General features: G+C 29.7%; 1 long non-coding RNA gene across 1 annotated transcript; it reads right to left on the minus strand.

The window, feature by feature from the left end:
* Positions 1 to 3,948: 3,948 nt before the first annotated feature.
* On the minus strand, positions 3,949 to 18,634 carry LOC113363666. Its single transcript, XR_003365942.1, has 3 exons — positions 18,570 to 18,634; positions 17,985 to 18,099; positions 3,949 to 4,507 (listed from the first exon to the last, which is right to left on the minus strand). It is a non-coding gene; the product is annotated as an uncharacterized LOC113363666 (long non-coding RNA).
* Between the last annotated feature and the right edge of the window lie 2,642 nt (positions 18,635 to 21,276).

The following is a 21,276-nucleotide window of genomic DNA, read 5'->3' on the forward strand; positions in this document are numbered from 1 at the left end:
CTATTGTATGGACCTGATATTGCAGATTAATCGGTAAGTAACTAAAACTGGTCATTTTCCTTTACTAAATCTTTAAACGCGATTATCTCAAAACTGTGTTTTCAAAAACTACTCGTGTTGTAGCTCGAAAAGTTATGTATCGATTTGTCTGAAATTTGGTGAGGCCTTTCTCTATATTATTATCGGAAGGATAAACCTAAATCTTTAGATATTTCGCGTTTATAAAATATTTTCTGGAGCCCAAAATGTCAAAAAAAATAGCCAAAAATTCAGATTTTTTTTTTCAAAGGCTTGTTTTTCATTGAATTTTATACTTTTTTTCAATTTTATAGGTTTATCCTTCCCATTGATATGTTCTCAAAAGAAAACATTAAAAAAAATTTTTTTCAGATCGACGGTTGATGAGTGAGAAATACAGCAGTTTTGGACCTCGCGCCGGAGGCAGTCCACAAAAAGTTATGCTGAGCCGCCATTTTGAAATAATGTTTTTTTTTATATTTTTTTGTATTCTAAAAGGATTAAATAAAGTTATGTCAAAGTTTAAAAACAATAAAATTATTCAATCACGTTTAAAAATATTTTTAAAATATGACCTATTTTCATGCGTCTATATGGACTTCCCCCCTTAAGCCTTTTAAACGTGCGGTTTGCGACCACAGCTCTATGCAAGCATTCATGCAATAATCCAAGGTTGCAATAATACAAATTTGATTGATTATATTAATAAGTGCTATATATTTTTGAATGATAATAGTTTTAAACTATTTACAGAAAACATAACATTGCATTTATGTCGCAGTCATTCCACAAAGAGACAAAAAAAAATGCAAATAGTAATCAGGAAATAATATCGTTATCTGTAAGCTCAATTATTTTTCTTTTTAGGTGAAAGATGTAGAGATTTAAACCATGCTCGAAAAATGTTCACTCGTATTGTGTGGATTTTAGGTAGCAAATATCAATGTACTAATAGAATTAGCGATCAAGGAAATAAATCTATTAGAAAATAATGACTCAGTATCAAAAAGATAATCTTGACTGATGCTGATGTTTCAGAAATAACAAATGATCGTGTACAATGTCAAGATCTTTTACGAAATAGTGTATTTATAAAGATTTCCTTCATATTAAATGCAAAGCCGAAAAGATTATGCCGAAAGAAACACTTACTAATCGTTTTGCTTTCCAGGTTTCTTAAATTATGTAACGGACAGGTATATTCCAATTATACCTTTGTGGTTAGGTCTAATGCTAGATAATGACAGAAAACATTTCTATTCAAATGCTGCTGTCGAATTATTTTTCAAACACTTTAAAGAACAATATCTGCCATGATTATAAATATATGAAACAGTCACATTTCATAAATACAATTATAAATTTATTGACGCTTTATAATAATGATTTAATAAATAAACGCCCTGTAACACAGCAACTTAATCCTGAGAAGAGCAACGAAAGTTATATTAGAAAAAAAAGAAGAAATGCAAGTCAGAAGAAGTTAAGCATGGAAAACAATATTAAAAAAATGAAAAGAAGCAACACAGTAAATAAAGTAACTAAAAAATTAAATGAGCACCATAACACCACGACAGTAAATATTAGAGATGCAAAGGAAATATGAAACAAAAAATCTAATAATCTGGTCAATTTTTACTTATGTAGGAAAATTGGCAAAGGAAAAAAGCTTTTTCTTTGCATAAATGCCTAGACTCAAACAACTCTGCTTACTCTAGTACAGAACTAAAAAAAGTTTTGTGCTCTAACAATAATGTAGCTAAGGATTTTCATTTCTATATAAAACCCTTCATGTATAATAGAGATATATCGTATACTATAGGATTTTTTGGTAAATATGCCATTAAATTGAATAATTTTTTCACTTTGTGTGGAAATGAGTGGTTAGATGACATAATCATTGACTCTTACTTAGCATCAATTAATTATAATAGGAAAAAATTCTACATTTTAAGTGTTCATGAATATGATCATATTATAAATTATAATAATGATAACTTCATTATAAAATTATCATCAGGTCTAATATCTAGCACCAAATAATATTAATAACCATTGGCTCTTAGTTTTAATAGATACAGATAAAAAACAATTCAGTGTTAATTCTTGCATTAATGCTTTAAAGGACAATATTTAGTCAATTTCAAAAAAGCTGTTTAACTTACAAGAAAGATTCCATTAAATTCCAAGTTTTCACAAAAAAATTTCTCCTCAACAGATCGATAGTCATAGTTGGGAACTTTTCACAATCAAAAATGCATACTGTTTAGTAAATAACACTGAATTAAAAAATTATATAGTAGTAAGTAAAATATAATTCATGGTATGAACATGAACTAAATTCAGAATTAACACTTATCAAATGCAAAAATAATTATAATTTTACAACAATGTAAGTAGAGCTGCTTCATCTTAATATTTGTTCGTGGGATTCTTTGATAATGGGATAAATTGCCCAGGTGAGTTTGTTTTCATATTATATTTGCATTAATGGTATTGCATTTTTTTCATTACAGGAACTCTGACCTTCAAAGTATGTGGTAAATGTGATTGTATGTCAATCAACACAGAAACAAATACAAGTTAGCATTAATAATATATATCTTATTATATATATAAAGTTAACGCCTAAAATACTGTCCGATTTAAAATTTGTTTTGCTCATCGTGACATGTGGATTCCATTTAGGCGGTGGGGTATATTAAATATCTCAATTTATAACCAAAAATTTATATTACTAAATGAAAAAAATATTTTGACGTTTCTTCGATAAATCGTTGAAACACAGAATCAGTTTGAGCTCCGGCGAGAGTCTAGTAAGTCTAGACTACTCTAGACCAACAATCATAGAGCAACGATTCGAACGCAAGAGTTTATGATGCGTTTCTATGGGCTATGATGACGGTTTGATATCATAATAATTCGTGCAATACTGTGCGAGGATGATTTTTGGACTAAGTTTAAAGTTATCACATCAAATTTAAAAAGCATGTTTTTAGGACGCAAATGCTGCAGGCGCCTGGACAGAGCAATTGACAGTATTCTAAATGTTGAAAAGTATGCGTTTCACCATAAGATCCAAAAAAAAATATTTGTGTATACCAGCGCCTTACGAAGGCTGACATATATGATAACAATATAGAAATGGCTCTTCGAAACCAAAGCCAATAGCAAAGTCACATGAAATTGAAAGAAAAGTGGTGCATGTACATGTGGAAGACACTCATTTTTCCAAAATGTCGTAAATATAAAAATCGTAAATATAAAAAAATAAAATATTCAACTTGAGTTTACATGGTACAAGCAACTACATGAAAAAGCATACTTAGGTAAAATATGGATCTACAACTTGAGAATTACAAGCATTGAAACGTATATGGAACTAAAAAATATAAAGTAAGTATTTTTGTTCCTGATATAGAAATTGAAACTTAAATCATAAAATGCGCAGTGTCTTGTATATTCAAAAATAAATCTTATGCGACATTAAATATGTATAGGTTTAATATAGTGGTAAATACAAAAAAATGAAAGAAAAAACATAAGAAATATGTTTTACTTTTATCATTATAGCGATAGTATGTGCTATTAGTAACTATAATTATATTATTAATGATTTATATGATTTTACATTCATTTAAAAGTTACCACATTAAAACATATGTATGTATTGTAGAGATATATTTCAGCGTTAGTAGTTTTCCAATTATAAGTATTAGTGAAAAACAAAAAAAAATTATTATATCTTATAAGTTTATCCTACAAGTTACATGTGTTGATCGTTGAATATTTCAAATTAGTTAAATATAGCTTATTGCATTAAAAACTGATTATTCTTCAAGGATTTCTTGATATTTTGAACTATCAATTCAAATTTTTAATATTGATTTCGAGTGCAAATCGATTTTATTCTTTATTAGTTTTCCTTTATATAATATTCAAGCTGTATGACATGTTTCAATTTCCTTCGAAATAAATTTAACAAATTTGGTTATATATATTATACACATAAATAATTTGGTAAAGATTGGGAAGGACTTTTACCATAGTTCAGGTAAGTCAGGCAATTTAGTTGGACAAATTAATCTTGACTTTGAATAATTTATACAAGTATTGAATTATCTTCGTTTGCCTATAGATTACAGCATTTGATACATGGTTAAGATTTGCGTACAAATTAAAGCAATCCTCTTGAATGAAACCTTTGAGCGAATATTATTTATTATGATGTCACTACCTTCTTTGATAAACTAAAGTCAATTATACCATTTGATCCATAGTTACGAAATCCGTACGAAGTCTATGATCCTGATTAATTATGTATGGTGATGAAAAGCCTTCAAGCTAACACTATTTATTGTGATTCCTGTTCCAAATATCTCCAAATTATTAAATGTGTCAAAATTCCTTCTGCGACTGAATTATAGATATCATTTTATTCAACATTAGATTGATCGTCGAAGAAAAATATTCTAGCAGCCAAATAGATCTAAAATTAAATAAAAAAAACTGTTGAAGTATGAAGTATGAAGTACTTTGCATCCGCCGCAAATTTGATATCTGGTTAATATGATAAATCCATGGCGGGTTCTTCTATTTGGTTGAAAACTGCTTTGAGTAGTTCACAATCATAAAGACATAAATGTCCATGACTAGATTGGAACTAACTTCTATTTGGATATTTCAAATAGTTTGGCATAATAAAGCCATCAAATCATTGCCATCACAATGATCATTATAAATCAAATTTTCTTTTTCATTGTCATGTGTGATTTTTCAACAAATAGACTAAGAAAATTGTAATGTAAATAAATCACAATTACTGATACTATCGAAATCAAAATTGTATATGAATACCGTGTATTATACACTAAATCCTCGTGTTATGCATTTGTCTCAACCAAAGTTAATTCTTTCATTGACATGTTATATGCTCATGTTATTTTACGTAGGAGCAAACCTATGCTCTCTTCAAACATTTATATCGTCTGTCATATTGAAATAAATGAGTCATTATAGTAAATATTAATCATATTACTTGCTATCTTGTTTCACTTCCAAAAATACTTAATTGTTCTGCAATAGATTCGCAATTTCGTTATTATATTATCGTTAGTTATTGTTGAACCTCAATAACAGTGCTTTTACTTCAATTCAGTCATTATCTCTTGTTTCATGTAGGTAATAATTTTTCATTCCATTTATAATACTCCTATTACCATACTCTATCATTTTAACATTTCCTATTATGTTCTTTATTATTAATTTTATTTTCTTATCTTAATTATTTATTTTATTTCCAAATTTGTTTTGTTAGCATTCAACAAATAAAGTTTCTTCGTGACTGCTATATATTTTAACTAATTTTACATATTCAAAGACTAAATCACACATTATTTAGTATTATTATCACAACATTGATTTCGAAACAAATCACAATTCAAGAAAACTACCGACAAATTTACAATACATTACATACTGATTTACCAAAACGTTTGTTTTTTTAGATTTATTTTCGCTTAACAAGAAACTCATGAACAAATAAAATTATATGTAACATAGTAGTACACGTAACTAAACAGCTCAATATCATTCGGACGATTTAAAAAATAATTTAAAAAATGTCACATTCTAAGAATTTTCTAGATTTACTAAAACACGAGTTATGCTTTTTATGTAGTGGATTGGCATGCAACACTCTACCAAATAGAAATAAGAAATTTGAATATAAGAATATTTGAATATTCTTTAAATTCAAGATGTATAACTTGATGTTGCATTCTACAATACTAGTATTCTATTGATATGTTTTGGATTTTGAGTTCTCTACATGGTGCACCACTAGTACTACAACCTGGTAATACTTTAATTGCAAGTATTACCTTGATAAGATTTCCATTAAAAAAATTGTCATAAGAGTATCGTTTCACTCATCTTCAGTTGAATTTTGGACAAATAATGAAATTGTTCGCGCCAAACACGCAGCCTACATACGTTCCAGCAACGTCGTAATTTACGATAAGGATGATAAATGTGGACATATACACCTTCGTGGGCTCTCAATGAAGAAAATAAAGTATTTGTGGCCAACAGGTAATTCTCCATTGAAGGTTCATAAAATGATTAAGGGGTGTAAGCCCCTCCCTGATACTGTGAAATGCAATAAATGTCACGGAGAGTTGTGTAGCTTCATCTTCAAATTATAAACTAATAAAAGTACACATCCTGTGTTGATAGTGAACAGGAGAAAAACGTAGAAATAGATGATAACCCCAATATAGAGAAAGGTACATTATTTAATACATTTATATCATATCATTCAACAAAACATTCATGTTAATATTTATTGCAGAAGTGATATGTGAAATTGAACATGGAGAAGTAGAGAAGAGTCCCAATATGGAGACGGGTACATTATTTAAAATTTATATATTTAAACTATTTATTAAAATCTTTTAAATTCCAATAAACCAATTCATTCGTCTCAATATTTGTCGCAGAGAACAAGTTGAATATTATCATGAACACTCTATCCAAATTATCATATGAAATTAATGAAATGAAGGAAGACAGAAGGGAGCTGTTGTCCTATAAGAGGGATTCCGGTTACAGGTAAACCGGTCACTGGTAATTATGCACCGTGAGATATTTTTTTTGAGTGATCTTTTTTATTTAAATAAATTTAATTCGAAAGAAAATTGGAGCACTCCAAAGCGACAAAGGATGTTTCTAAAACCATCAATTAGATTTACACCAGTTTCTCGCAAAGGTATATGCATTTGAAAATTATAATAATATTAATTACTTTTATTTTTAAAAACTGTAAACTATTGCAGAGAGTCAAACAAAAACACAGCAATGCCTTGACACCTCGAGCCCATAAGATGTATAACACATCAAAAATTTTGATACAGGAGGTGCGAAGAATTAATAAACAAAATACAAATTTATGGGATGAATTTCAGCAGAGCATCAAATGTGCTGAAAAATTCTCTTGTATTCCAGCAACGTTAAATTTGATGGCAAGTCATAAAATGCCAATTGAGAGAACATACAAAAAAAACCGAATGGAAAAAAGTTCACATTTGAAGATAAAATTCTGGCATTGACATTTTATAAAAAGTCGCCAAAGGCCTGCTATGTCTGGAGGCAAATATTTATATTGCCGAATCTTCAAATTAAGAAATTTACTGTCGCATATCCCATTACATGTTGGAATTAACGATAAGCTTTTCCAATCATTAGAAGCTGCTATCTCTCGCAAAAGAGATATTTGCAGCAAATATTGTGTATTAATGCTCGACGAGATATCTTTATCTTCTGATTTATCATATGATCAGAAAAAGGATCATATAATAGGATTTCAACAGGCAAATGGCAGGAAGCTTTTACTTGCAGATCTTGCACTAGTTTTTATGTTCAAGCAAATTAAAAATCGATGGAAGCAGCCTGTTGCTTTTTACTTTTCAGCTGGTGGAGTAAATAGTTCAGATTTAAAAACTCTCATTGTTGATATCTCTCAAAAAATATTTAGTATTAATAATTTAGCCACAGTTTGCGACCAATACTCCGCAAACTGTAAAGTTATTAATATGTTATTGAAAGACACCGAACACGATTTTAAAACTAAAACTCGAGACTGGAACGAAGTGAGTTTTGAAATTGATGGGCACGAAATAATTCCGTAGTTTTACCCTCCGCATTTATTGAAATGAATGCGCAATAATTTTGCAAAATATAACGTAAAGTTTACAAACTTAGACGAGAAGGAATATGAGCCTTCCTGGCAAGATATTGTAAGCTATTATGACTATGATGCAAATTGCAGATTGTTCCGGAGATGTTCTTCATTAACTGAACATCATCTCGATCAAAATAAGATGAAGCAGATGAAACTCAGCCTTGCAGCTCAAGTTTTTTACCAACGCAATGAGGATGGTCTACAGAACTCTACAACATTTCGAACTGGAGAATTCTTGATTTTTATGGACTGTTTGACAGCGTGAATGGATTGACTAAATTGCCAGTACGAGGTAAATTATATCGTTGTGCTGTTTCTAATCAATCACAGCATACAAAATTTTGGCATAAAGCTAGGAAAGGATTAAATTCAATACAGTTTATAAAGATCAGAAATTCTAAGAGAATATTAATCCCGCGCAATGAAGTCCTAATAATTTTAACGGATAGAGAGGTAAAATCCTCTTGGGAAAAGAAAATTGTATCGAAAGCATTTACGCGGCCGGCGAAGATCGGAGATGTCGTTTGGACGAAATCCTTCCTCAACCATGTGGTTGGGCTGTGTGCCGTATCCGATGCACACTATGGTTACGATATGAATGCCTTAGTTTTCAAAATATTAACGCCAAATTTGAAAAGGACGACACCATTCTATAGCTCATACATAGCGTGCGTTCGCGTTGGACGCTTACGCGCTGTAAGCGCGCTTACATGTGATTTTCATCGTAGTCCAGTCATTTTAGCATTTCGCCTCGGAATGTGAGATACCCATCTGTAAGTTTGTAAATAGTTGTATATTGACAACCTAAATGTTGTATCAAAACCTACATATGGTAGGCTGTACAATATTGTAGAATACAAAATTCTCTACAAATTTTGTTTGAAAAATTTTTTCATACAGTGAACCGTTTTCGAGATAGAGGGCGGAGAGCGCGCGGTCATAGCATCCCTTCAGGTCAACCGATGCCTTCGGTCAAAATCGCGCCATATATAGTTGATGAACTATCGATAGATCAATGATTATAAATATTTGTCAATTTTTATTAACTATTACATTATATTTTATCATTTTCTTAATGCCTTAAATCTAGATCTATTCAATAATACTGATCACCGTTTCCTAAAATTAAAAATAATTAAGGAAAAAACTTAAATTATAATATGATTATTGTCCCATAAACACTCTTAAAATTTTAAATAGAGTAATCATTAATCATTACTCTTCCAAAGAATTACTGTCAGCAAACAATTTGAAAGTAACCTTGAAGAATATCTTCAATATGAATTGAGTCCCTATCCAACAGCTCTATTTGATAATAATGGCATGAGAAAAACAACAAAATTGTCATTGTATGACAATATGAGCCCAATAATTGATTTTGTTCTCAATGAAAATAATGTGGCGTTCATTATTGATGGCGGATTTCTTCCTCATCATGTTGTATGGAGCAGAGAACATACTTTTTCTATTATTTTCGATGAATACATAAATTATTTACAAAGGCATTACAGGTCCAAAATAATTGTTGTATTTGACGGATATTCAGACTACAGTAAGAACGTAAAAGCTGTGGAGCAGCTGAGAAGAACTGCACCTTCAAAATCATATGAAGTATGTTTCGATAAATCAATAGTTGTACCAGTTTCTCAAGAATTTTTTTCATCAAATCAAAATAGTAAAAATAGGCTCATTAACATGTTAATGGAAAATTTAAAGGCTGAAAATATAGCTACTAAACAAGCCAGAGATGATGCGGATGCCCTTATTGTTGCAAGTTCAATTCAAGAATCAATGTCTGGAAAAACTGCAATTATAATAGGACAAGATATTGATTTACTCGTGATTTTAATTGGACGTACCTTGTCTCACGAAAAAGAAATGTTCTTTAAAAAAGTTGGGACAGAAAATGTAAAAACGGAGATATACTCGACTAAAAATTTTGATAATTATCCTCATTCCAAAACACATTTTATTTCTGCACGCATTAAGTGGATGTGACACAACTTCTGGGCTTTTTAAAAAGGGGAGAAAAAAAACATTTTTAAAAGTTTTTGAGAAACTGACAAATTTGGCTCAACTAGCTAAAGCATTTGAGGAAGAAAATTTTTCGCCCCAGAGATTATTAGAGAGTGAAACTCTCTAATAATCTCTCAAACCTTGTTGGCAGTCCATAATGCTCCGAAATCCGTTAAAAGTCTCGATCATATTCGTTATATGCATTACGTCAAGTCTACAAAACTTAATAAACCTGTTCAGCTTGCAAATATTCCACCAAAAAGTGCAGCTACTCATCAACATTTCGATGTGTATATTATTAAGTTCAAACTTGGGCAATGGGGTTGGGCAATGCGAAACGATTTTCTGGACCCTACCATGACAGTTTTACCACCTGCTCCAGAACATTTGCTAAATACAATTTTCTGCAACTGCAGGAAAGCGTTCTTGCAATGCTCTTTAGCTTGTGGCCAATGTAATGGGCAAGCTTGTTTCAATGCTCTACCATACCAGAGCGACATTAACAAAGATGGAACTTTTTTTTATATAATTGTAGTACCCTTTATTTCGTTTTTTTACTTAAAAAAAATAAATGTATCGAATGATATTTTTTAATAAAAAGATAAATTCCTAATTTATTTGTTTTTTTATCATGTAAGAAGTTATTAATATTAATTGGGTTTAAATTTAAATATAATTCTTATATTTTCATTAACAATTCTGCAATTACATGGGCAGGTAAGTGTTGTTAAATAAATTAATACTGAATAAAAAGTGGATAGGTTAGGAAAAAATAATAAAATAGAATATAATAGTTAATAAAAATTGACAAATATTTATAATCGTCGGTCTATTGTTCATGTTCATCAACTATATATGGCGCGATTTTGACCGAAGGCATCGGTTGACCTGAAGGGATGCTATGACCGCGCGCTCTCCGCCCTCTATCTCGAACACGGTTCACCGTATGAAAAAATTTTTCAAACAAAATTTGTAGAAAATTTTGTATTCTACAATATTGATAATAAATATAAATAGCAAAAAAAAACCATAGGAAATGAGATATTTAAAAAAAACGCGATTTTTGTGACCTTTGACCCCGAATTTTAATAGTTGCGCACACCCTACCATATGTAGGTTTTGAGACAACATTTAGGGTGTCAATATACAACTATTTACAAACTTACAGCTGGGTATCTCACATTCCGAGATTCTTGCCTAATTCAACCTAAAATGACTAGGCTATCGTTCGACTTGGCGCTGTGAGTGTAACATAAGTACGCTCGTAGCATCATCGTAGCATCATCGTAGCATGTTCGTAGCACATATTTTGCGCTCATACGTGCTCACGCCGCAGAGGTAGGGTAGTTGAAAACGTGCTCGTCATTTGTCAAAACGAATGCATGGAAAGCATAATCTAACCCTAATTTCATTCATTCATTAATAGTTCAATTCTTTAGAATTACGCAAAAATGCCAAGCTGTGCATTACAATTATTTTCTGTTGAGTTATTTGATCCAGAAACTAATAAAAATTATACAATTATGTTGATCGAAACAGTCTAAAATTTAAAAACAAATTATTTGCGTGTAATTAGACTGAAGGGTTAAGATAATTTTTTGTTAACTAAATCCTTAAATTGGAATAAATATTTACCTAAAATGAGATTTAAATTCATTATCTGAAAATGCTGATATAACCTCTTCCACAAAGTTTTTTATTCTTGGTATAGGTTCCTTTTTTTAAGATATATTCAAATTTCGCAATACTTCCATTCCATATCATTATCACTATCTTCAATCATATCAAACTCATCACTATCATCAGACTCATCATTGATAATTTCTAATAAATTATTATTTGACAGACAGTTGACGCCATGTTGATGCTTATTGACGCTCACAGTCAAGCGCTTATAAGGTGAGTGAAGCACCTTCATCGAATTGCGAGAACAATGACAGGAAAATAAAATGGAGAGATGGATGATACAAATGGATTACTAACTACTTTTCGAGAATTTTTAAATAATGATGATATTCCCGTGAATGATACTATGAGCGACCTTTCAATTGCTCCAGAACCATTTATATAAGAAAATTTGTCTATACAGTAGAACTGCTAATGCATACGCTGCAAGATATACTGTACGAAGAAACTGATTGAAGTGGTTTGCAAATGCTAGATCTGTGAATCAGAACTGGTCGAAAATCCAATCGGCACAGAATTGTTCATTCCTGACACTAAATTTTTCGACTTATTAATTAAAAGCAGCCTCATACTGGATAAACTTGTGAAAGAATTATGTATCGAAGTCAATCTTAAATTAAAACTTCGCATCACATCAAGTTAGAAAAATATGTATTTAACGAATTCAAATGTTCTTGCGATAAACATTGTTCTCATCAACAATTGGCGCAAAACTGTGGTAAGATATATCACAGATAAATACGTAAATGAAAATGAACAAAACCCTATTAAAAAAAATTGCACTCCAAAAGTACAAGAAAAGTCTTAGAGTTAATAAAGCTCGATTGAGACAAAAAAACATGTATTTTTTCATGAGTTGTGTTTATTTATATTTGTGTTGTATTTATTTTTATATTATTATGTAAATATGTTTTACTCATATTTTATAAAAAATATATTTGGGGATTTGGATTTTTCTAGAATTGAACCTAAAGGTTATATAAGAACCTTTTACTTGCTACACTCGTCGCGCCTCTATAGCAAGAGCGGAAAATTGAAGTTAAAATAATCGAAAAGCGGTTCTCTTTGCTATATATTTATACTTGTTTATGGTGAAAGAACAATTAGGCAAAAAAACATCGTTAAAATTAGATTGTCAAACAATATGGAATAGTATGATATTTATGTTAGAAAAATTTGAAGATATTAAATTTTGCATTCAAAAAGCGCTTATACACATCAGTTCTGATGTTCATTTTTCTGACGAAAAGTTTAATTTATTATCTTTGATTATTGTAGTCTCACACCTGTAAAATTAACAGTAGATGCATTATGTCGAAAAGATGCAAATCTGTTGATTGCTGACGCTTCTTTAATATTTATGTTAGACACTCTGTCCGAACAAAAATCTGCAATCGCAATAAAATTATTGGAAGCTTTAAAATCTCGAATTTTACTGCGTCGAACGGAATTATCACAAATACTGCAGTATCTACAAAAAGGCACACAAGATGTTGAAGAAATATGCATTTCGAAATATGCACTAATTAAAAAATGGTAAACTTAACGAAACGACTCACACAACAAAATCTAGTAGATACAGACGATATAAAAAAATGAGCAAGAAACATCCCTTTCAATACCTTCCCAAAATAGGAATGAAACAATATTAGAATCTGACAAGGTAAACGAAATGAAGAAAAAACTACAGGCAGTCATAGATGAAATACTTCACCCGTGAGTGGGTTAAAAAAAACTCCAAGTCTAGAACAAAAAATAATAGATAAAATTACTTTTTTTAAGAAAACAGGAATGAAGTAAACGAACCTATATAATATGTATAATTTCTTAATTACAATTGTACCAAAAAGTGTAGAATCAGAAAGAGCTTTTTCGGCGGCTGGTTATTTTTGTAATAAAATTTGGTCCTCGCTTGTTGATCAAACAATTGATTGTTTATGCTTCTTAAGAGCATATTGTATTAAGCAAAACATTAGCCATGAATTATAGTTTTTTCTTTTCTCAAATATATAATTCTGATTATAAATGTAAAATGTAACATAGAAGAATATATATTTTTTTACTGACAATTTTTGTTTCTATCTACATCTACTCCTCATGTAATAAATAAATAATATGTACTCATTTCAGGACAATATTTGTTGGATAACCTAAATTATTTGTTAATATGTCAATAAAACAACTGAAGTAAGTAAAAATATAACTATTTAATTTTTTATCGACCGGTATTAAAACCGGGATCCAGGATTTTCATTTTTCAAATATCGAATACCGGTATTCAGATTTTTGTACGGTACGGTACTGGAACATCTGAATGACCGGTTTCATTTGGTGGAAACATTAGGACAGAAAATTCCTTTTAATGTGGTCACTATGACAAGAACAGTTTACTATAACTTCATTATTATTAAAACAGAATGGTCCCTACGTAATAAAAAAAGTATAATGATAAAGAATCTTTTTTGTGGAAACCTGTACAATGGTTAAAATATGGAATGAGTGGAGACTGCTAATTTTATATTACCGAGCCTCGAAAAATAAAGGCGGTTAGTGAGTTCAAAACCTCTTCAAATCCCAAAGAAATTTAAATATTCTTAGGTTTATCAGGTTACTATAAAAGTATATAAAAGATTATTCAGAAATAACAAATCCATTAACAAAATTACTACAGAAAAATTCTAAATTTATTTGGTCCGAAATTATATTTAATACGTTGAAGAAATAATTAATAAACCCACAAATTTTACAATATCCAAATTTTGCTAGAGGCGTAGCCATAAGTGCAGTTTTATTTCAAAACGTAAATGTTGCGGATGTTGTGTGTTACTCATTTTAGGCCTTACTTGTACCGAAAACTCTTTAAATTATTTACTGACCACATGCCTTTAATATATTTGTATAATTGTAAAAACCGAATTCTAGACAAATACGTTGGAGATTAAAATTAAAGTTATTCGAATTTAAAATTATCTATAAAGCTGGAATAACGAATACAAATGCAGACAGTTTATTTAGATCTTCTTTTGAATTGCACAATAGTGCCAAAGACATTCAAGAAGATACAAAAAACATTCAGGAAAATGCAAAATTTTCATATTTAACCACTAAACCAACCAAAAAATTTCAAACATTTTTAGATACTGCAAACAAAGATTATTTTAAATACAAATATAGTAAAAACAATAATAATTTTATTTTTTCAATAAGTAAAAATACAACCAGCATATTGTCTTAAAAAATTATATTATTTTAATCAACAATAAATATATGCAAAAAAAACTAAAAATCAAAATGTTTTAATATTTGTATCAAAAACTTCAAATACATAAAAAAATGTAAAAATTATTTGATCTTTGTAAACATGAAACATAAAAAACTTTATAGATATCCAAACATCAACTAATCATATTACGTATTCTATCGTTAACAATAAAGTTTCACAGCTTAAATTACAAGATTTTTTTTTATTGACTATGCAATTTAAAAAAATATTTGTTAGAGTAAAATATAAAATATTACGCAACTCCTAGTCCTATCCAGTTCACAAATATTTGTCATTTATCTTTTGAACATTTTAAAATGATGTAAAGATACAACTTCAAAGTACAATATAAAAATCGAAATTTATTTAGATAAAATAATTGAAAATTTAATAGAAGAAGAAATAGAAAAAGTTTTGCATGATTTACGTATTTCTCAAATAAATGGAGGCATAAAGAAAACTTACAATAAAATTAAAAACTTTTACATGTGGCTAAAAATGAGGAAACAATTTAGAAATTTCATAAGTAAACGTGCAATTTGTCAAAAAATAAGGTTTTTTTTATCACGAAAAACTAAAGCATCCATGGAAATCAGAACTACTGCTAAAAAACCATTCGGAAAAGTGTGTCAGATAATCACAATAAATAATTCTTAACTTTTATTCGTGATCTAACAAAATTTGTAGATGTTTTGAATGAAGGTTTTGTATCAGAAATTGTTTTTAAATATGTTATTCTACTAAAAGAAATTGTCAGATTTAGGAACAACTTTTACCAGTAATTAATTTAAAGACGTTTATAAACTTAAAAAAAAAAAGAAGTGCAACATCATCTGATGTGCAAGTGAACGTATGCATAAGGATCTTATCCAAAATATTAGATCAAATATAAACAGCACACAAGCAAATTGACGAAAATATATTAAATATGCAAAATTTTATTCACAATACCACAGTACCTAAATCGACAAATTATACACCCATTGAATTACTACTTGGGAGAAAAATTGAATTACCTTTATTTGTCAGTAAGAGTTGTGATATACAAAACAATTATGATAAATATACAAATGAATTACAATGAGATTACAATAGAGAAATTTAAATGCACAAATAATACTGGGCAGAAATTTACAGAATTCTATCCTAGACTTCAAATAGTCAATACATAACTTATTAAAAGTTATTCATGTTTATACACTTATGTCAATAAACAAAGCTGTTCTCGTTTAGTTTTTGGAAGTTATTAAGATTTGATTAACGTTTGTACATCTGATTCATCCCTTTACCCCTAATTCCTCATCCTATGCATTGTACAATGTCAACCTTATTCAGTACTTAATTGTGACCAGATGATCATTTATAAAAATAAACCCTCCATTTTCACAAATGATTTTAGGCGGTTTTCTATTCTTACAATGTTTTTCCCAATTTACGTGTATGTTGTTTCTGCAATTAATTATATCCATTAATTTGCTTTTATTTTCAGTTTTTCTCCAGGTCTGGAATGTGATTTTTCACATCTAGGCCAATAAATCTGTATTTTCGTATTACATAATGTAATCTTTTTAGCGGAATGATGAGACACGTCTGGTCTTGACATGGATAAACCACTTTATTTCAAAGCATTGGCTGTTTTTACTACTTATCAATATATATAATGAAAATTTTTTACATAAGTGAAGTTTTTGTTGATTTTGAGGGGTAACCACACAGTTCCTGTACAGTAAGGATGATAGTGATTCTATATGAAAAAAATTGAATAGGTTGAAGAGAAGTAATACATACGATAAAAAAGGAGTATTACGAGTATACCAACAAACAATATGTCTGCTCCGTGATAGATTAATATAAAATTCAAACATTTTATAGATAGCAGGATGAATAGCGTAGAATATCAACTATATTTGTTGGCAATAGTAAAATTTGTATATGGTAAAGTAATTGCTAAATTCATAATCAAACAAACAAAAATTACTGGCAGATATCAGTAAATAAAGATGCAGAATCCAGGTTTAAAAATAGATCAAATGGCTAAAAAGGAGAACCCGCGCGTTGCTCGTCTCGGATTTTGATGAATCAAATCTACCATTGGCACAATGGTAGATTTGATGCCCAAACTGACTGTGGTAAAATATTAGAGGCCTATGAAAAGCGGTTTAATTATAAAAATTAATTAAAGTTTGCATTGTAGCAGCGCGCGGCATGCATAGCTTGCGATGTTTTTCCTTATCAACAGCAGATTGGCCGAGTGGCTTTCGTCGTGGAATTCTAATTTTTGCTCCGGGGTTCAATTCCCGATTCAGATATATTTTTTTTATTTGATATTTATAATTTCACGTGTAAATAATATCAAAATTTATTTGATTTTTCAATTAATTTTATACTTTTTGCTATATATTCTATAATAAAGTATTAATATCAGCAATAATACGGAAGAAGAGATATAATTTATTTCCAATTAAAAACTATGTTCAAATTTCCAATTGTGGGGATCGTGGAGATTGTGCTGCAGTGAATAAATTTTATTAATGTTTTCAAGTCATATGTGGAAAAGGATTTTTCATATTAATATTAGATTCTTGGGCTGGTCAAACGTACAAAGTATCATCCTCATAATATTAAATTTGAACATAGTTTTTAATTGGAAATAAATTATATCTCTTCTTCCATATTATTGCTGATATTAATACAAAATTATAATGTTTCAGGAATCACTTAACATTTATATGATCGTAAGTTTCATAAGTAATATCAAAATAAAAATTTACCGGTATTACGAAGGACTTTATTATAGAATATTTAGCAAAAAATATAAAATTAATTGAAAAATCAAATAAATTTTGATATTATTTACACGTGAAATTATAAATATCAAATAAAAAAAATATATCTGAATCGGGAATTGAACCCCGGAGCAAAAATTAGAATTCCACCACGAAAGCCACTCGGCCAATCTGCTGTTGATAAGGAAAAACATCGCAAGCTATGCATGCCGCGCGCTGCTACAATGCAAACTTTAATTAATTTTTATAATTAAACCGCTTTTCATAGGCCTCTAATATTTTACCAGTCAGTTTGGGCATCAAATCTACCATTGTGCCAAGTTTCATCAAAATCCGAGACGAGCAACGCGCGGGTTCTCCTTTTAAGATTTCAATAATGTACTACGAATAACATGTGCCTTAAAGTGTTTTGTGAACATTTAATCATACTAATCAGGAATATATTCATTGCGATAAAAAACATGCAGGTACTTACATTCACAAATTCTTGCTCAAGTTACCCCATGTAGTTATTAAATATAGGATGGATTTGTACAATAAAACATTCACATGAGTGTCCATCATGTGGAATAGAATTTATTCACCGACATCTGAAATTATAAAACACTATAGTAATTCATATAGATATAAAAATATTATTTTAACATAGCTCAAAAAAAAGATAAATAAGTACCCATTAAAGGAAATATTTGGAATTGTAGCATATGTATTAGCCATAACCTATTTCTCGAAACGATATCAACAATCATCAAATTGTCTACGCACTTAATAATCCCAAATACGACGAACATTAGGTTTTACATCAAATCAAAACAACAAATTCACAGCAATACATATAACTATAAATATAAAAACGGACGTTATTAACGAATATTTCTCACACCAAATCAATCTTTGCTTTTGTCATGTACTAAATAAATAAGCAAAATTATCAATCCATCAAAGTACTAAACCAAAAGCTTGCAAATAATGTCATCGCCAATGTAGATCATTAATTGTGCACTAAACCACTGAATTGAAACAAAATCGGACTGAAAATCTCTAAATACTCTTCTTTTACCTATCATCAGAACACACTTGTTGAATCTAATGCGAGATGCGAGAACCAACAACGACATATGTCCATAGATAACGAACGCTAATAACAGTGGAGCGAACAGCAAACGTAAGGGTGTCGGCACACCTGTCAATAACGAGAGAGCGCAGCGGCGCTACCGATAAAACGTTAAAACGGTGATCTTCTAACCATAGATAAAAAAGAGTATAATGGATCTAACAGTTCCGAAAGATTTTTATTACATACTGGCTGACCCGGCAAACGTTGTTTTGATAAGTATTTCTAAACAATTTCTAGAGAATCAAGAAAATTAATGTTTTATTTTAAGTATATAAGGATGTGTAGTGTACAATGAATGTTCAATATTATATAATTTATATTAATATTATTCGTTTTCCCATATTTTGTTAATAAAATCAAACTGGAAATTTTATACACTTTCTATGAAAAACATATACAAGTATACAACTATGGTATAATCCTATCCAAGTTTTATTTGGGTCTTTCGACTCATTTTTTGCTGTTTTTCAAAAAATTGTTATCAAGTCTACTTTTACCCCATAGGCAGGGTAACTGGGACAGCCAGATGGCAAACAGGTTCAATGTCTTATTTTGATTTAAAAGATATTTTACAAAATAATTACATTATTCAAGTAATGCAGAATATAAATTCCATTGGTGCATTTTTACATTATCGACATTTTTACAGATGTGTGTTCCAATTTGTTATCAGCTAACCTTCTTATTTAAATTGTTGACTGTTATAAATCGAAATAAGTTATTTGACAATGTCCCCTTCACTTGATACCAAATTCAGATTATTAGTTCAAATAACTTAAATAAAACTAGTAATATACTATAAAAATATTTTATGAATGCAAATGAGTATAAATTATACAAAGTTCTTTAAGAAGTAGTATTGAACCCAAACCTCGCTTTACGGCCTAGGTACGTTCCGCGAGACTTGGCCGTCTAATTATTCTAATACCTATTCATACAAATTCAATGGGATCGGTTCCAAATTTAATAAATATATAATATGGTTAATCATTCAAAATGCATTTTATTTTTTTATTTTGTTTAAATTATAAACATATTTAACAAGAACATAAATTTTAAATTTACACAATTTTTCAATATAAATGAAACAACTAAAACCTACAGATCACTGTCACCATCATTTTACGCTGGTGGTTTGAAACATTTGTCTAAAGTTAATTGTCTTGCCTTCTTGTCTATTTCTTCCTTTAGTGATTTATAACAGCTAATGGCTGAGTTAATTCCTCGAGACACATTAGCGCTACGTTCGACGTCAGGATCGTTTTCAAGAAGGAAGTTTATTCCGTGTTCAAAATATGAAAAAGCGCTCGACATGATTTTTGATGTTAGCTGTTTGTATACAACAGGTTCTGTATCTTCATCAATTGGCGGCTCTGCTTGCAACTGAATGAGTTCCTCATGTGAAAGGGGTTCCCTATCAGCTGCAAGTAGATCCAGCACATCAGATTCGTTTAAATCTTCAACACCGAGATTGCGCAATATATCGACATAGAGAAAAAAAGCCGTTATTGGCTATGTACGAAGACATGGAAGGGGGAGTCAAATCGATCGAAGCGTTCGTAGCGGCTAAATTGGAGCACTAATTGGGGCTATTATAACCGAAATTATAAACAAAAACACATAAAATATTTGTTTATTTCAAATTTGAATAAGATTATTAATAATGAGCCACCATAGCTGTTGTGTAGTGGGTTGTACAAATACCAGCAGAAAAAGTGACTGCGAATTCTATACATTTTCTACAGCTAAGTGGAAAGAAAATCAACGGGAAAAGTGCACTAATCGCTGCGGTTAGAAGAATGAAGTAAGTATCATAGCCTTATTGTTATAGAAATACAATTCGGAGTATTATAAATAGTTGTAAAATTGTTATGTTTAGTAAAAAGAAAAATTATAAGTCAATAAATTGTTATATTATCAAAATTTAATGCTTACTAGAAAAAATTGTTTTGCAAACAATGTAATTAATACAAGGCTGCAATATATATTTGTGTATTGTATATTGATTATGTATAACTATTATCTATATATTAATTACATTTTATTATATAATAATTGTAATTTTATGAGTAAAAGAAAAATAAAAGTTATCGCATAGTGCTAAAATGTTTATTTAATACAATAGCGCTAATAGATTAATTAATACCACGCTGAAATAATGCAAAATATATATTTGTAGTGTTGATGGATCACCGTGGGTTCCCAAGCCCTATGATCGCATTTGCAGTGCACATTTCATTGAAGGAAAAAATCGGACGAGGTATTGAATCCTAGCTTCGTTTCGGCAATTTATAAAACTCAAAAAGTTAATGAATCTACGATTATAAACAGGTAAAACTTATTTGGTAAACTATATCAATGTTAATAATTTAATTACAATATTTTAATATTTTTAGATACAAGCGTTTAATTACCCGTAAAATAAAAAAAAATCACCTCCGCCATCAACTTCTGAACTCACTATACAAGAGCCAATGGAATCGTCGATGTTCCTCGACTTCTCTCACATGTCCAGAATCAACAAGTTTTTTACCTTTGGTCATTGTTTCCGGCTGGAACTTTATTTGATGGGTAATGGACTAAAATCCTGTCTTTATAATAATGTCCATGCCTTAAGTTTGACCAAAAATAATAAAAAAAAAACTAGCAA

This window comes from Ctenocephalides felis, unplaced genomic scaffold (assembly GCF_003426905.1).
Source record: "Ctenocephalides felis isolate EL2017-DRISC unplaced genomic scaffold, ASM342690v1 CF-g0.4_SCAFFOLD_00845, whole genome shotgun sequence".
NCBI lineage: Eukaryota > Metazoa > Arthropoda > Insecta > Siphonaptera > Pulicidae > Ctenocephalides > Ctenocephalides felis.